This window comes from Eptesicus fuscus, chromosome 17 (genome assembly GCF_027574615.1).
Source record: "Eptesicus fuscus isolate TK198812 chromosome 17, DD_ASM_mEF_20220401, whole genome shotgun sequence".
In the NCBI taxonomy this organism is placed as follows: domain Eukaryota; kingdom Metazoa; phylum Chordata; class Mammalia; order Chiroptera; family Vespertilionidae; genus Eptesicus; species Eptesicus fuscus.
The window spans coordinates 59,975,248-59,990,027 of record NC_072489.1 but is presented as its reverse complement, the minus strand read 5'-3'; the positions used below and the strand labels follow the sequence as shown (position 1 = coordinate 59,990,027).

The window sequence follows — 14,780 nt, the reverse complement described above, 5'->3', positions numbered from 1 at the left end:
GGGGGGGGGGGGGCACACAGCCCCCCGCGATCGTCCCGGACTCCCGAGTTCCCGACATGTGACCCGGCATGTGCCCAGCACACGCTCCCACGGGTCCGCGCGGCCACGGGAGCACAAAGGCGCCGGGCCGGCCCGGAGGAAGGAGTCAGGCGCACAACTCAGGCCCCAGCCGCAGTGTCGGCCCCGGCGCCCATGTGTGGGGGGGGGGGGGCCTGGGGCGGGATCGCTCTGCTAACAAAGCTGCAGAGTCCGCGGGGGGGGGCGGGGCGGGGGACGGCCATGCCCCGCGGGCCCATCGGGAACAAGGACACGAGACAAGCAGGAGTTCGGGTTCACTAGGGACGCGGAGAAAAGCGAGGCGGCCCCATCTTCCCGGGCACGGCCCCTCTACCCCGCTGGCTCTGCGTGGCTCAGGCCCATCACCTCGTGGCAGGCTCTGTGCCTCGGTTTCCCCCGCTGTGACACGGGCTCTTTCCTTGTTACGGGTGTGGCTGCAGAAGCCCGGGCTGGCTCACCTGCCACCCGGCGAGAGAAAGATCGGACAGAGCCATTGGGTCTGGGGGCCGCGGGGTGCCCGTTCCCACCCTCCAAGGGGACACTGACCTCAGGCCGCCTCGGCCTGAGGGGCCGGCGCCCAAAAGTCTTGGGAAGCACCTGAGAGACACACATTGCGGGGGAGACACGAGCTGGCAGGAAGGACATGGCTGGGGCGGGGCCGCCGGGCATCTCCCTGCGGTGTTCGCGCCAACCGACTGGGGCTGAGAATGAGGAACACTAACCCACCTGGGAACCAACACTGACGCTCAGTCACCAGGGTCCCGATGAGGAAGGGAGGGGGCGGGGGGGGTGGTGTAGGGTCCCGATGAGGAAGGAGGGGGCGGGGGGGGGGAGTGCAGGGTCCTGATGAGGAAGGAGGGGGCAGGGGGGAGTGCAGGGTCCCGATGAGGAAGGAGGGGGCAGGGGGGGTGTAGGGTCCCGATGAGGAAGGAGGGGCTGGTGCCCTAAGAGAAAGACCCGCCTGAAGGAGAGTCTGCAGACAAGCAGCTTCCAGAAGGGCACGTGTCGGGGTCTGTTGCGGCTGCCGGAACAAAACACCATAAACTGGCGGCCCCTCTCCGTCCTGGAGCCGGGGTCCAAGGTCAAGGTGAGACCTCTTCTTGCTGACGGTCACCCTCCCCTGTGTCCTCAATGGCAGAAGGGTGAGGGCTCTCCCTGGGTCCCTTTTATAAGGGCACTAACCCCACACATGGGGGCTCCACCCTCATGACCTAGTGACGTCCCAAAAGCCCCGCCTCTAACACCATGGCCTTGGGCATAAGGTCTCAACCTACAAATCTGGGAGGGACCAAGCATTCAGTCCAGGAAACGAGAAATAAACGCCTTTGGGCATCTAGGTCCAGAGTCCCAGAAAATCAGGGCCAAGTGCGTGTCCCTCCGCACAGAGGGGATCGGCAGGGCAGGCACCCCGGGTGCTGGCTGGGGCCTGCACAGGACGCCCCGCCCCTTCCTCGGCACCTGTTTCAGCCCCGGCCCTTTCTCCGGTGCAGTGGTTCTCAGTGTGGCCCCCAAACCCGCTCGGCCTCGCCCGGGGAACCTGTTAGAACGCAGTTCCCACCCCCACCCAGACGGGCTGAGGCAGGGACTCTAGGGCTGGGGTCCCGCGGTCAGGTTTTCACAAGCCCGCCAGGGGGTTCGGGTGCTCCCGGGAGTTTGAGGGCTGATGTTTCAGTGGATGTGGTACCTGGAACCCGGGTCACTTGGGAGGACAATTTTACAGATGATAAAACGAGGGTCCATCAAGGTGGAGTCTCTTGTAAAAGGCCTTGAGGTCAGGAAGGGGGGGAGGCCCAGGCCCTGCCCCCAGCACTGCCTCCGGGCAGGACCTGGGATCTAGAGACAGATGGCCGAGTGCTGGTCCTAAGGAGACCCCACCGTCCCTGGAAGGCACTAAAGCACTTGGCAGGGGCCTGGCAGGCATGACTGAGGGGCTGAGCATCGACCTATGAACCAGGAGGTCACGGTTCGATCCCCGGTCATCCCCAGTAGGGGGTGTGTACGAGGCAACCGATCCAGGATTCTCTCTCATCATTGATGTTTCTCTCTCCCCCTCTCCCTTCCTCTCTGACATCAATAAAAATACATTTAGTGACAAAGAGCAGGGCACAGGACCTCGGGGCCGCTCTCAAGCATCTCAGCGCAACAGATTCAGGCACGGAAGGGACTGACGGGCGGGGACGAGGGAGGGACAGGGATGCCACGTTCTGTGCAAACCAGGGAAGGCAGGAAGGGCCCTGGGGCCACATCCTCCACGCCGGCCAACAGTCCGGAACAGCACTCACAGCACCCAGGGGATCACGTGGCGGAACGTGTGAGAATCAGGAGAAAACGAGCGTCTGCAGAACGCCTTCCCCAAAAGGAAGACAACGGGGCTGAGCGAAAAAGGCAAATGTAAGAGGAAACTAATATTAAAACTGGGGGGGGGGGGTGACGAGGAAAACTCGGTTCTTGGAAGAATCTGAAGTGCCATCGGGCACCTTGTCCGCCACCTCCACCCGCTGCGTGGGGTCGCCTCTGCCTGACAGCATCAGCCGGGGTCCTGGGAGGCGTGTTCTCGTTTAACCGGAGGTCTCCCTGTCCCCAGCAGAAGCTCTCTGCTGCTCCGTGGCAGCCAGGTGGCCTGTTGAGATCATTTAAAGATTAAAACTTTGTTTTAAAAATAATCCTGTAGCATCTGTTGCCTGGCTAAAGTGGCTCAGGGGTTGAGCATCGACCTATGAACCAGGAGGTCAGCGTTCGATTCCCGGTCAGGGCACAGGCCCGGGTTGTGGGCTCCATCCCCAGTGTGGGGGGCGTGCAGGAGGCTGCTGATCCAGGATTCTCTCTCATCATTGATGTTTCTTTCTTTTTTTTTTTTAAATATATTTTATTGATTTTTTTACAGAGAGGAAGAGAGAGGGATAGAGAGCTAGAAACATCGATGAGAGAGAAACATCCATCAGCTGCCTCCTGCACACCCCCCTCTGGGGATGTGCCTGCAACCAAGGTACATGCCTTTGACCGGAATCGAACCCGGGACACTTCAGTCTGCAGGCCGATGCTCCATCCACTGAGCCACACCGGTCAGGGCTCATCACTGATGTTTCTGTCTCTCTCTCCCTCTCCCATCCTCTCTGAAGTCAATAAAAATACATTTAGTAAAAAAGAGAACACAGCACAGCAGGACCTCGGGGTCCCCTCTCAAGCATCCCTCTCTCCCTCTTCCTTCTTCTCTGAAATCAATAAAAAAATATACATTTTTAAATCCTGTAGTGTCTGTTAAAATCACGGAGGCACCTTTGGCACAAGACAATTAAACTGGGCGAGGCATCTGCGACTATGGGAGGGCGGGAGGGGCACAGAGAGGACCCCGGGGCCTGCGCACTGGGTAGAAGGGACCCTGGGCTGAGGCTGCTTCCAAGAGTGAAGGGACACGCAGGTCCTGGGGGCCAGCAGGGCGCTCCCACGTGAAACTGCTGTCCCCGCTGCTCGGCCGGCGCCAGCAGAGCCAGAGAACCCGACTCTGTCTTCTGAGTGTTCGGTCCCCCCGGGATCTCAGACTCAACGTCCTTCCCGAGCCAGGCAGGGCACAGGGCGAGCGCCGGGTGGAGACTGTGATGACCGCAGAGGCCACGGCCCCCCGACGGGACGGCTACTCCGCGGCGGCCACGCTGTCCAGTGTGCGGCCCAAGCAATGTTCAAAACCTCTGACTCGTGCAGACAAGCCGGAAACCCAGGCTTCTGCCTGCAACCCCCGACCTGTCCCTGTGGCCCAGAAACACCGTGGGGGCCGAACAAGTCCCGCGGAGGACGACGCCTGGCCCCCGACCGCGCGGGCGGCTGACTGCCACGCTCAGGGAGCTGCCTGACCAAGAGCCTTTTCACCGGCGGCTGGAGAGCCGCGGGCAACGCCGGGCCCAGGGCCCCGCAGTCACGCACCCCCGCTCCCGCGGACTTCACCGAAGACCTGAACGTGACCAGGAGGCGCAGACTGTCCGAACTCCCGGCCCCTGACGGTGGGGCCGGCCTTCGAGGCAGGTACTTGGAGAGCTGGCTGGCCCGGTCCGCTCCCCTGCCTGGCATCGTCCACGGTGGGGAGCAGAGGGGCTGGGGTCTGCCGGCTCGGCCAGGGGAGCTCCCTCTGGCCTCTCCCGCGTGGCCTTGGGAAGAAGGAAAACGTTTCCCTGCCAAAGGCGTGAAACCAATGCGAGCAAAGGCAGCAGGTGGAGCAGGACTCGGGGTCCCTGGCGCCCACAGATGGCGGCTGCGGCCGGGTCCCCGCGGACCGACAGCTGCTTCCTCCATCCCGACTCCCGCGGACACAGACTCTGCCCTGCCGACTTGTATGCGAGATACAGACGCGAGAGGGGGTTCCTCCTTTTCTCAAACCAGTCCGGGCACACGAGGCTTCCCGCAGCACAACCCGCTCCAGGGCGAGCGGACCAAGTGGTTTCCGTCACTGCCAGCCCGCAGGCCACGGTGAAACGCTGGCAGGTTGTCTCCAGCACACACCCGACCCCGACCAGGGCAGGGGATCGAGCCCGCAACTGAGGTGCGTGCCCTTGACCGGGAATCGAACCGGAGACCCTTCAGTCCACGGATCGATGCTCTAACCACTGAGAAAACCAGCCAGGGCCTCAATTTTTTAGTCCATTTAGTTTCTTTAATTATTATTGCTTTTAGTGAGCGGGAGAGAGAGAGAGAGAAGCATCACTGTGAGAAACACGGATAGGCTGCCTCCCACACGTGTCCAGGCTGGTGATCAAACCCGCAACCGAGGTATGTGCCCTGACCAGAAACCGAACCCACCACCTTTCAGTGTTCGACGCGACGTTCCAACCAACTGGCCACACCGGCCAGGGAATTCCATTTCGTTTTAATTAATTCAAATAATCCAATCATTGCATTTGTCAATTATTTGTTGATAATTTCAACAAAGCTGGAAACCACTTACAGTCGCGCGTGCCTCGTGGCTACCACGTGGGACAGCGCGACGTGGCGCACGGAGGATCCACACAGAGGCGACGGCACATTTTCCCAGGGAAGGGCCGGGCCCTGAGACCACACGGTCTCTGTCACCACCGCTCCGCTCCGCATGGCAGCACGAGCAGCCACAGGCACTAGGTACACAAACGGACATGGCTGCGTGCCAATAAAACTTTATGTGTAAAATCAGGCAGAGGGCCAGGTCTGGCCTGTGGGCTGTTTGCCGACCCCGCCCCCCAGCTGGAGGACGCTGGGCTTCTTATCTGACGGAAGCGGGGTGCCCTCGTCGGTGAAAAGGGAGTGATCCCGGCACCCACTCATCACGCTGCTCTGAGAGCCACAGGAGAGGCCTGGGGCAGGGGCCACACAGACAGAGTGGCTGCGGGGAAAGCGGGCACGTGCTGGGCCCTCTGACCTACAAGACCCTGTCCACTGCTCCCTCAGTCCCGGGCCGCAGAGAAGCCAGGTGCCTGGTTCGAAGTCGGATGCAGTCAAGTGGCAGGACTAGAACCTGGGGCCTCGGTTTCCTGGTTCCACGCCCAGCCTCCCTTCCTCCGGCTTTCCCAGGGGCCGGCAGCCCCCCCAACACCCTGCCTGACCGGCGGGCTCCCGGTGCGCTTGTCCTGTAAGGCTGGCTCTTTGTCAGAGACCACGAAGCACAACAAAGCAGCCCGGCCGGCGTGGCTCAGGGGCTGAGCGTCGACCTAGAACCAGGAGGTCAGGGTTCGATTCCCGGTCAGGGTACAGGCCCGGGTTGCGGGCTCGATCCCCAGTGCGGGGCATGCAGGAGGCAGCCGATTGAGGACTCTCTCATCAGGGATGTTCCTCTCCCTCTCCCTTCCTCTCTGACATCAATAAAAAGGCATTTTAAGAAAAACAAAGCCGACAGCTTCTGGAGGGCTCCAAGGGGCTGTGCCCTCCTGGCTCCTGTTCCGTCCACCATCCTGGAGCCCTTGCCACCAGCCGGGACTATGGCCGCCTACAGCCGTCAGTCAGCACAGGCAGGAGGCTGGCCACTGGGGCCCCCTGCGCTGGGCGGGGTCGGATGGGGCCCGGGTGCCTCAGATCCGAATGCAGATCTCGCCGGCGCCCCTCAGAGCGCTGCATCCCCCAGGTGCGCGGACCCCCCGGGAATCAGGTGTGCTGCCAAAACCAAGGCCGTCTGCAGTAACTCACTCGCCTCTCTCCTCAGAACTAACGCTGATGAGCGATCCCCTACAGGGCGCACAAAGGACCCCCGGCACCCCCACCCCGCGGCTCCTTGTCTTCCTCGCTCTCCGCCGCCGGCTGAGTCACATGCCACCCGGCCCGCGCTGGCATCCGCGCTGGCATCCGAGGGCGTGGAGGCCACCGGCGTGCCGGGCGCCGGGCGTCAGGCGACCCAGGCAGAACATTCTCGCGTGTTTGTGTCAGCAACGCCCCCGCCCTCCGAGGGCTCGGGGAGAACACGCCGCACAGAGCCCACAGGGCACGGAGGCCTTTACGGCTACCAACATGGCTACTGGTTTCTCTTTGAAAGCCGGTGGGGAACCTCTTTCCTGCCGAGGGCCATCTGGATGCTTATCACTTCCTTCTGGAGCATACACAGTATCAACCTAGCCTGGCCAGTGTGGCTCAGTGGACAGAGCGTCGGCCTGTGGACCGAAGGGTCCCGGGTTCAATTCCGGTCAAGGGCACGCACCTAGGTTGCAGGCTCCTCCCCGGCCCGGGCCCTGGTGGGGGTGTGCAGGAGGCAACCAATCCATGTGTTTCTCTCACGTCGATGTTTCTCTGTCTTTCCCTCTCTCTTCCACTCGCCCTTAAAATCAATGGAAAGATATCCTCGGGTGAGGAGTAACCAAACTAAACCAACCTTTAACTAACTCACCCTGACGCCGGGGCAGGGCCGGACCCGGTGATTCCGCTCGGCTTCTACGGCCCGTGGGCCGGACGCCCCGCCGTCTTAAAGGGAAAGCAAGGAGCTGTCCCCGAGTCGGACTCGCTCGATCAGGGCGCCCAAGGCTTGCTCACGGCCGTGCCTCGTTCCCGTGCGGCCCCGGCCAGACGCTCCGGGCGGCCCCGGGAATCCCAAGTGCCCCCTTCAAGCAAGAGCTCCGACTGCAAGTAAACAGAGACCAGAGCCCTCTGGCCAAGTAGGTGGCACTTGAACATGCCATGTCGGGAAGTAGCTCTCCCTCCGAGGAGGTCACTTCAAGGTCAAAATGACTAGGCCCTGGGCAGCGTCCCCACAAGGTGATGAGGAGTCCAGAGGCCGCCAGGTCCACAGCCCGGGAGCGAGAGGGCCAGGTGGGAGGGCAGGTGCCAGCTGTGACCACATACCCGGCACGGAGAGGTGCTGGCCGGGCCGCGGGGTGAAAGGCGCCAGCCCGCTTGAGAGAAGGGCAACACCAAGTAAAGACATCACCTGGAGGGAGGAGTGGCCCCGCAGGTTCCCGGCTGCCGCCCTGCACCCGGGAGGCCACCTCGTTCTGGGCTGCCCGTTGGATGGAGGGCGCTGACGGACGAGGCCTGGCCGCCTGGAATTCCCCTGCCGCTGGCACTCGCCTTGGCCAGGGGCCTGGGAGCCGGGGGAGGTTCCCTCGCTGGCCGCTGCCTCTGCCCGCTCCGCGGTGGGAAGACGGCGCTCTGGAGCGGCGGCCCGGTCCCTGCTCCGGTGAGGAGAGGCCGGGGCGGGCTCCGCGGTGGTGAGGCTGCAGCAGGGCTGGGGTTGCGGGAGGGGCCCTCTGTGGCCAGGGCCAGGCTGGGAGTCTCTGGGGGTCAGACGCCATCCCTGCTGAACGGTGGTGGGTACGCTGCTGCCCGCTTGCTGGCCCTCATGTGCTGGGCGAACCTCCCGGCCTCGGCTCTCATCCTGCCGGCCCTGCGTCCCGTGCTGGAGGGGGCTGGTCCAGAGCCTGGCTGAGGCCATGAAGGGTGCGGTGCCATGCCGAGGGCTGCGGATGAGCCGGGCGTGGAGAGCCGGGTCTCCCGTCCACAGCCTTCCCATGAGCCAGAGGGACGCCACGGGCCAAACCCCGGGAGACAGAGAAGCGGAACCGAGCAGCGGGAGGGAGGGGGCGCAGGGCCTGCAGAGAACTGCGCAGAGACCGCCCGCCGCATAAAACCCACCCTCCGCTCCGTGCTTGGGGGGGCGGGGGGCTGAGCGAGGCCTGGCCCGCCAGAAACGGGGACTCCGGGGCCATGTCTGCAGCGGGCACTTCACCAGGGCGGGCACCTTTCCCTCCTCCCACCTGCACCGAGACACAGCGGTGGAAAGTTCCAGAGGGTTATGCCTCTCCTGACAGGACGGTCCTGGTCCCCGCTAAGGGAAGCGAGGGGTGTGGGGTCCACCCCAGCCCTCACTCCTCGGATGCACAGAGGAATCAACCCCAAAGCTTTAAAAACACCAACACTAACCCGGCCGGTGTGGCTCAGCGGCTGAGCATCGACCTATGAACCAGGAGGTCACGGTTCAATTCCCGGTCAAGGGCACATGCCCGGGTTGCAGGCTCGATCCCCACTGGGGGGCGTGCAGGAGGCAGCTGATGATGCTCTCTCATCACTGATGTTTCTCTCTCTCGCTCCCTCTGCCTTCCTCTCTGAATCAATAACAATACATTTAAGACACCAATGCTGAGTCCTGCCCTCCTCTTAAGGTTCTGACGTAACTGGTCCCAGGTGCCGCCCAGACGCAGGTGTTTGTTTAAACCTCCCGGGGACCCAAAGTGCAGGCGGCGCTGAGAGCCACTGCCCTCGATTCTAAAACCCGGCCCGCAGGGGCCCAGCCCTGTCCACACACTCTTTAGGGACAGAGAGGGCGGCACGGCCCGCCGGCAGGCTTTGCAGGAGATGGGTATCCCGCGCCCACCCCCACACACCAACCGGATCACCCTGCAGAGAGCCAGCTGTGCGCGGCAGCACGCAGGGCACCTGCCCAGCCCGGCGCGGTGGCCCGTTCTCACGCCGAGGAGGCAGTTACGCTTAGTCACCTGATGACTCCAGGCCCACCGACAAAGGGGCTTTGCACGGACCCGGGTGGGCAAGCACCACAGGACGATTCACTGAGACACCTGAGTCACACGTGAAAACCGCAACTGGGGCCGGAGAGCCGCCTCGCAGTCCCTTTGAACGGAGAAGGGATCTGAATACACGGGGATGCGTCTAGCGGGCGGCCAGGCGTGCCCCCCGCTTCCCCAGAGGGTCTCTGGGAATAATGACATTTCCGTGTGCATCTGTCTTTTGTGAGGACGAAGCAAACACCTCGGTCTCCGCAGTGGAGGCACTGCCTCTCGTCCTGTGGTCGATACAGAATCCGATCGCTCCTCTTAAAAAAAAAAAAAAAAAAAGGCTACAGGAGGCGGGTAAAGGGAGAGCGGCAGCTACCGTTGCTACGTTTCCCCGTGGTGCTAACAAGACTAAACAAAACTTAGCTCGGAGACAAAGCAGAAGCCGTGCCTCTGTCTGGTGCGCACACGGCGGAGGGCATGGTGTGTGCAGAGAGCTGCCAGCTTCCCGGCCTGGCAGCCGTGTGGCCTGGGGCCAGTGACTATGCCTCCCTGAGCCTCGGTTTCCCCGGCTGTCACGGCAGGATGGCTTTGAGACAGAGTGCATGCCACGCCCCTGGCCCAGGGTGAGCCCTCAACGCCCAGTGAGCCTGCTCTGTTCTTTGAACAGTCTGCGCCCACCGCCCGGCACCAGCGTTCCGTGGCCCTGAATCTCGGGGTCTGGGGAGCCACGTCACCCGGGGCAGGAGAATCCCTGTTTTAGGGTTGGAGGGGAAAGGAGCCAGAGCAGCAGGAGCCGGCCCGCCCCCCATTTTGGGGTCAAACGAGCTGTTTACCAAAACGATCGCGCTGACCTCCTAGGAGTGGTCCAGTGGACAAGGCCCCTCCTGGGACAGTGCACGCCCGAGGGGCGCTGTTTCCGAGACTTCCCTGCCGTCCGGCCAAGCTGCCCCCACCCCCCCCAAAGGCAGCCCCAGCTCGCCAGCCCCCACAGCAGGAGGGGAGGGTGCCTGTCACACTGCTCCGTAACCCTGACGTGATGTGAAATTCGACAAGGTGGACCCTTTGAAATGCAAAATCCTCCGGGCCCCTCCTCTGTGCTTTCCTTTTCCCGGCTCCGAGCCGCTTTCAGACCACCCGTCAGCGGCTCCCTCTCAATCAGCCCAGCCGAACAAAAAGCGGGGAGAAAGAGGCGGCAGGCGAGGCGGCAAAGACGCTCTGTCTTTTGAAAACGCTCAAGTGTCTCCAGTGGCTGCAGGGAAAACCCTGCCCTGGGCCCAGCCTCCCGCGTCCCCTCCTCCAAGACCCCACTGTCCCCGGGAAGGGTTCCTCCGTCCGACCTGCAGGCACCAGCTCTGCTGCGACTTTCTAGAGACAAGAATCCGCTGCCCTCTGACCCGCTGCCCTCTGACCCGAGTTCGGGAAGGTCAAGGCAGGCAGCAGGGAAACCACAACCCGCAATTTTCAGAGCCCCCACCTCGATCCCAAGCCGCGTGCGCAGGAGGTTGGGATTAAACATCAAAGAGGAAGGTAGCTTCACACGAAGTTGTTTGGCGAAGAAAATGACTCCCCCGTAAGACGAACCCTAGGGGCCGGCAAATGGCTTTTGAATATAGACTTTCCAGCGGCGCGGCCATGAATCACGTTCATGTGAACTGCGCTAGAACGAGCCTTCCTCCGGGGCTCCGGGCACATCGGCATATCTCGGCCTCTGGGTTTGTTTCCAAGTTCACCTCCCGCCCGCCGGCCCGCGAGGGGACCGCAGTCAGTGGAGTCAGCTATCACCGGGCGGCCCCTGACCTTGGCCACAATGAAGGTGGCTCCGCGGGCAGCGACAGCCCTCGGAAAGCCGGCCGGGGAGAGCCGCTGGTCTGCAGTGGACTCCCCGGGCAGGTCTGAACAGCGGCTCTCGAGGGACCGTTGGAGGGTTGGGCGAGGAGCCGGGGGCGAGCCATCAGCATTCCTCGCAGCACCCCAGCCCTCGGCCGGCCGGCTCTGCGCGGGAGGGCGGAGGGCAGGGCGGCAGCTGGACGGGGAGAGAGCGGCGCCCAGCCGGGTGCAACTGCGCGGAGCCCGCAGCCTCGGCCATGTGCTTCGTGTTGGCAACAAACCGGCTCTTTCAGGAGAGGAGGCGCTGACCAAAAGCACAGCTGCAGCGAGGCGGGAGGCCAAGAGGCAAAACCCTCGAGAAAGCCCGACTTGGAGAGTCTCCCTCGAGTGGAAAAAAAAAAAAGTCGCCTTTGGGGTTGGCAAGGGCTGATCTATGGAAGGGTCCGTCCCCCCCCTCCACACCCGGCTGGATCAATTAAAGGGAGCCCTCCACATCTGGTTTCCATGGAAGACCGAAACTTGTGTTATCAGCAGATTACACAACAAGCCGCGCCTGCCGTTTCCTTTTATTGCACATCCGAGAGGTGTGTGTGGTGGCCGTGGCCGTGGGGGTTGTGCTGGGCTGAGTGTCTGCTTCTTTCAGTCTTTTTTTTTTCCCTCAGGGCAAGAACAACAAGTTTTCTCCATCCAGTAGGAAATTCAGAAAAGTCACCCGGCGGGGATGAGGCAGGGGGATGAGGCTTGGACGGAACCACCTGACAGTGGCCTTCAGGGCCCACTGCTCGGAGCAGCAGGGAGGAGGGCCGGCCTTTTTAAAGAGCCCGGCAAAGATGCGCCAACTTGCTCCGAGGCGGCCTCTGCCGCCCGCTCCCAGGTTTTACACAGGCTCCCGCCTCTCCCTCCGGCCTCCTGCAGGGAAGGGGAGCTGGCCTTTTCGGGGCTTCCACCAGGCGCCTGCTCCCTGAACCCACTTGAAGGACACGCAGCCCACGCAGCTCCTACGGAACTGGAGAGATGGAGGGGCCGGGGGACAGCAAAGGGCACAGCGGGGGAGTCTAAACGGTGTGGACAGAAATAGCCTAAGAAGTAACAACAGGGCTTCCCACAAAATGCCAAGTTAGTGCAGCCACAGGGACACTGAGTGTCTTAAAGCTCTTCCCAATAGAACTTCACGCGACTCCGAAATGTTCCACGCACGCGACATACCCCTACGCCGAAACCCGGAGGGAGAGATAACCAGAAACATCCCCTATCCGAACACCGGGGTGCGGGACTCTCCCGCCTCAGGACGGTCCAGGCCACCACTGCAGCCACGCTCTGCTCACCTGTCTTCCGCACTGGTCTTCGCTGTGAAAATGACGCTCGTCGGTATCCCCTCCTCAGGGGACACAGGAAGTCCTAGGCAACAGTAGGGAGACCAGTCCTCACACCATCTTGCTCTTTGGGTGGGGCGTTTGGGAGAAAAGCACAGATCGGCCCCAAGCCTCCCCATTTTGCAGACGGGAACAGGGAGCGCCCTGGCGGCTGGGTGCGCACCCTGGAGGCCTGCAGGGTGCCCCGGCTGCATCCAGACCCCATCCCAGGGCAGACACAGGGTCAAGGGCTTTGAATCCTGAACCGAAGACCCGAGCCTCCTCCCGCTAACCCAGGTGCATCAGCTGGGCCAGTAGCTGTGCTGTGTATCTAGTTGCCCACAGCTAGGAGGGGTCCCTACAGATCTGCAACTCAGTATCAAAGCTGTAACTGACTGAGAGAAGTGACAGCTAAATGCGTACGTTAAAGTGAAACCAAAACCCGGCTCAGGTCAGGAACAGGGGCTGTCACCCAGCCTAACTCCATCCCTTCCCAAGTCCTCAAACCGGGTGGCACCTCTGACTCGGGGGTCGGGAACCTGGAGCCGGGCGGGATCCCTCCCGGCCGCGGGACAGCGGGGAGCACAGACGCTGGCAGGCGGCTTGCAAGTCTGCGAATGCGGGGTGAGCAGCACGAGACGTGGGCCTGGCTCCCAGGCCGGTGAACAATGCCGTCCCACTCCCGCAGCAGGCAATGGGAACGGCCCTGGTCTCCCCACCCGAGGGCACACACGTCTGTTCCTGCTGAACCCGTCAGCCCAGCTCCGCCTGCACCCGCTCCGGCAAGGCGAGCGGGGTGGCGGCGGCGGCACCCATGCCCTGCCCGGGGTCCCGGCTGGGAATGCACCGGGGCCACTGGCCCGGCACCGCGTCCGGAGACGACAACGTATGGAAGGCTGAGTGGCCTATAGGAGGCAGAATCCCATTCATCCAAGGCTGCAAAGAGCTTTCTTTGTTCCCCATCGTCCCACGTCTAGTTCGCGTTAGTGGACCGGGCGGTCACGGGAGGGAGCCCGGCTTCAGGGGGCGTCCGGGGGCCAAGGACTCAGCAAGGCGGCTCGCGAGTCCCCGGGATCGGCTGCCCGGTCCCGCGCCGCGAGCATTGTTCCCCAAGTCTGCCGGCGCGGTGGTGAGCTGGGGGGCGCCAGAGGAGCCACTTGGGGCAACGCAAAGCGAGGGCCCTCCCGGGCTCGGGGTGTCCTTGCCCCCGCCGCCCCGCCCCGCCAAGTGGAACCCCGGGAGGGGAGGCGGACGCGCACGGTGTGCAAACCGAGGACCGGCAAGAATGCGACTCGACCAGTGCGCCCGGAGGCCCCTCGCCATGTGCAGGAGCCATGCCGGCGCCCCACGCTCCGCGAGCCCCATCCGCGGCCCCCCGCCCGGGACGGAACGCCTCCTCACCCGCAACGTGACCGCCCCGGCCGGTCCGGCCGCTGTGGAGCCCGCCGCCGCGCGCCCGCATCCCGGGGGCGGCAGACGAAAACTTGCGCGAACAAAAGAGTTGTCCGCCACCGATGCGGGACGTTCGGGGCGAGCGGGGCCGCCGGGTCCCCGGGCTCAAGCTGAGACGCGGGGAAGGGGCCACCCCCGGGGCGCAGCCGGCCCCGCGCCCGGCCCGGGGGACGCACTTCTCCGCAGGGGCCGCGCTGGCTCGTCCCCCGGCTGCGCGCTGACAAGCCTCCTGCCGGCGCCGGGAGCGGCTCGGCGCCCGAGAAACCACCCGGCCCAACGCGGAACAAGGCGGAGCGAAAGGAAACCAGCGACAGGAAAAAACCAGAGAGGCTCCCCCCCGCCGGCAGCCGGGGCGCGCTCGCAGGAACCTCCGCTCGGGACCGACCCCTCGGCCGCCGCCGCCACCGCCCGGCCCGGGGTCGCTTACTGTGCGCGGCCGGGCGCTCCGGGCGCGGACCCCGCGCGCTCGCCGCCGGCACTCGCCGAGTCGTCGGGCTGCCGCCGCACGTCCGCCGCGCGCACGCTCTCCCGCCGGCGCCGAGCGCTTTATACCGAGCGGCTCCCGGGGAGGAAATCGACTTGTCACTTCCTGAACTGGGTGCCACTCGGCCCTTGAACCCGCCCGGCCGGGCCGCCGCGCCCGCCGCCTCCGCGGGGCGCCCGATCGCCGCTGCGCGTGGCTGGGACCCGCGCGGTGCGGGCGCTGCGGGCCGGCGCTCGGCGGGCGGGTGGCGGGCCGGAGCCGACGGCGTGCGGCGGGGTGCAGAGCGCGCAGCCGCCGGTGGGCGGGGAGTGGGGGGGTCGCGGCGCGCCGCCAGCGGGGCCAGAGGGCGTCCTGCGAGCCGAGCCGCGCGCCGCCCCAGCCCGCGCCTGCCGGGCCCGGGACGCGGGAAGTGGCCCCGGGCCGAGCGGCCACCGCGGCGGCCCGGGCCCGGGGCCAGGCACCCCGCAGGAGTCCCCCCTGCCCCCTGCACGAGGCGGGACTGAACCCCGAGCCGCGTGCACTTGGGCCGTCCAGCTTCCGGGTTGTGGGTTTTTGGGGTTTTAAAGAAACGATCGTTCCGGTGGCCGCTGGGGGGGCAGGGCGGGGGTCGTGTGAGCGTTGTCACTCTGGGGCGCGGATGGAAATAAAGGAATGTGT

At 64.2% G+C, this 14,780-nt stretch overlaps 1 protein-coding gene across 1 annotated transcript in view; it reads right to left on the bottom strand.

Annotated features, from left to right (window-relative positions):
* Positions 1-14,125, bottom strand: part of FAM53B (family with sequence similarity 53 member B) — a 67,720-nt gene extending 53,595 nt beyond the window's left edge. Inside the window, exon 1 of the mRNA XM_054729127.1 lies at positions 14,067-14,125. The gene's annotated coding sequence lies outside the window, so the exon portion shown is untranslated. The remainder of the gene's footprint in view (positions 1-14,066) is intronic.
* Positions 14,126-14,780: the final 655 nt, after the last annotated feature.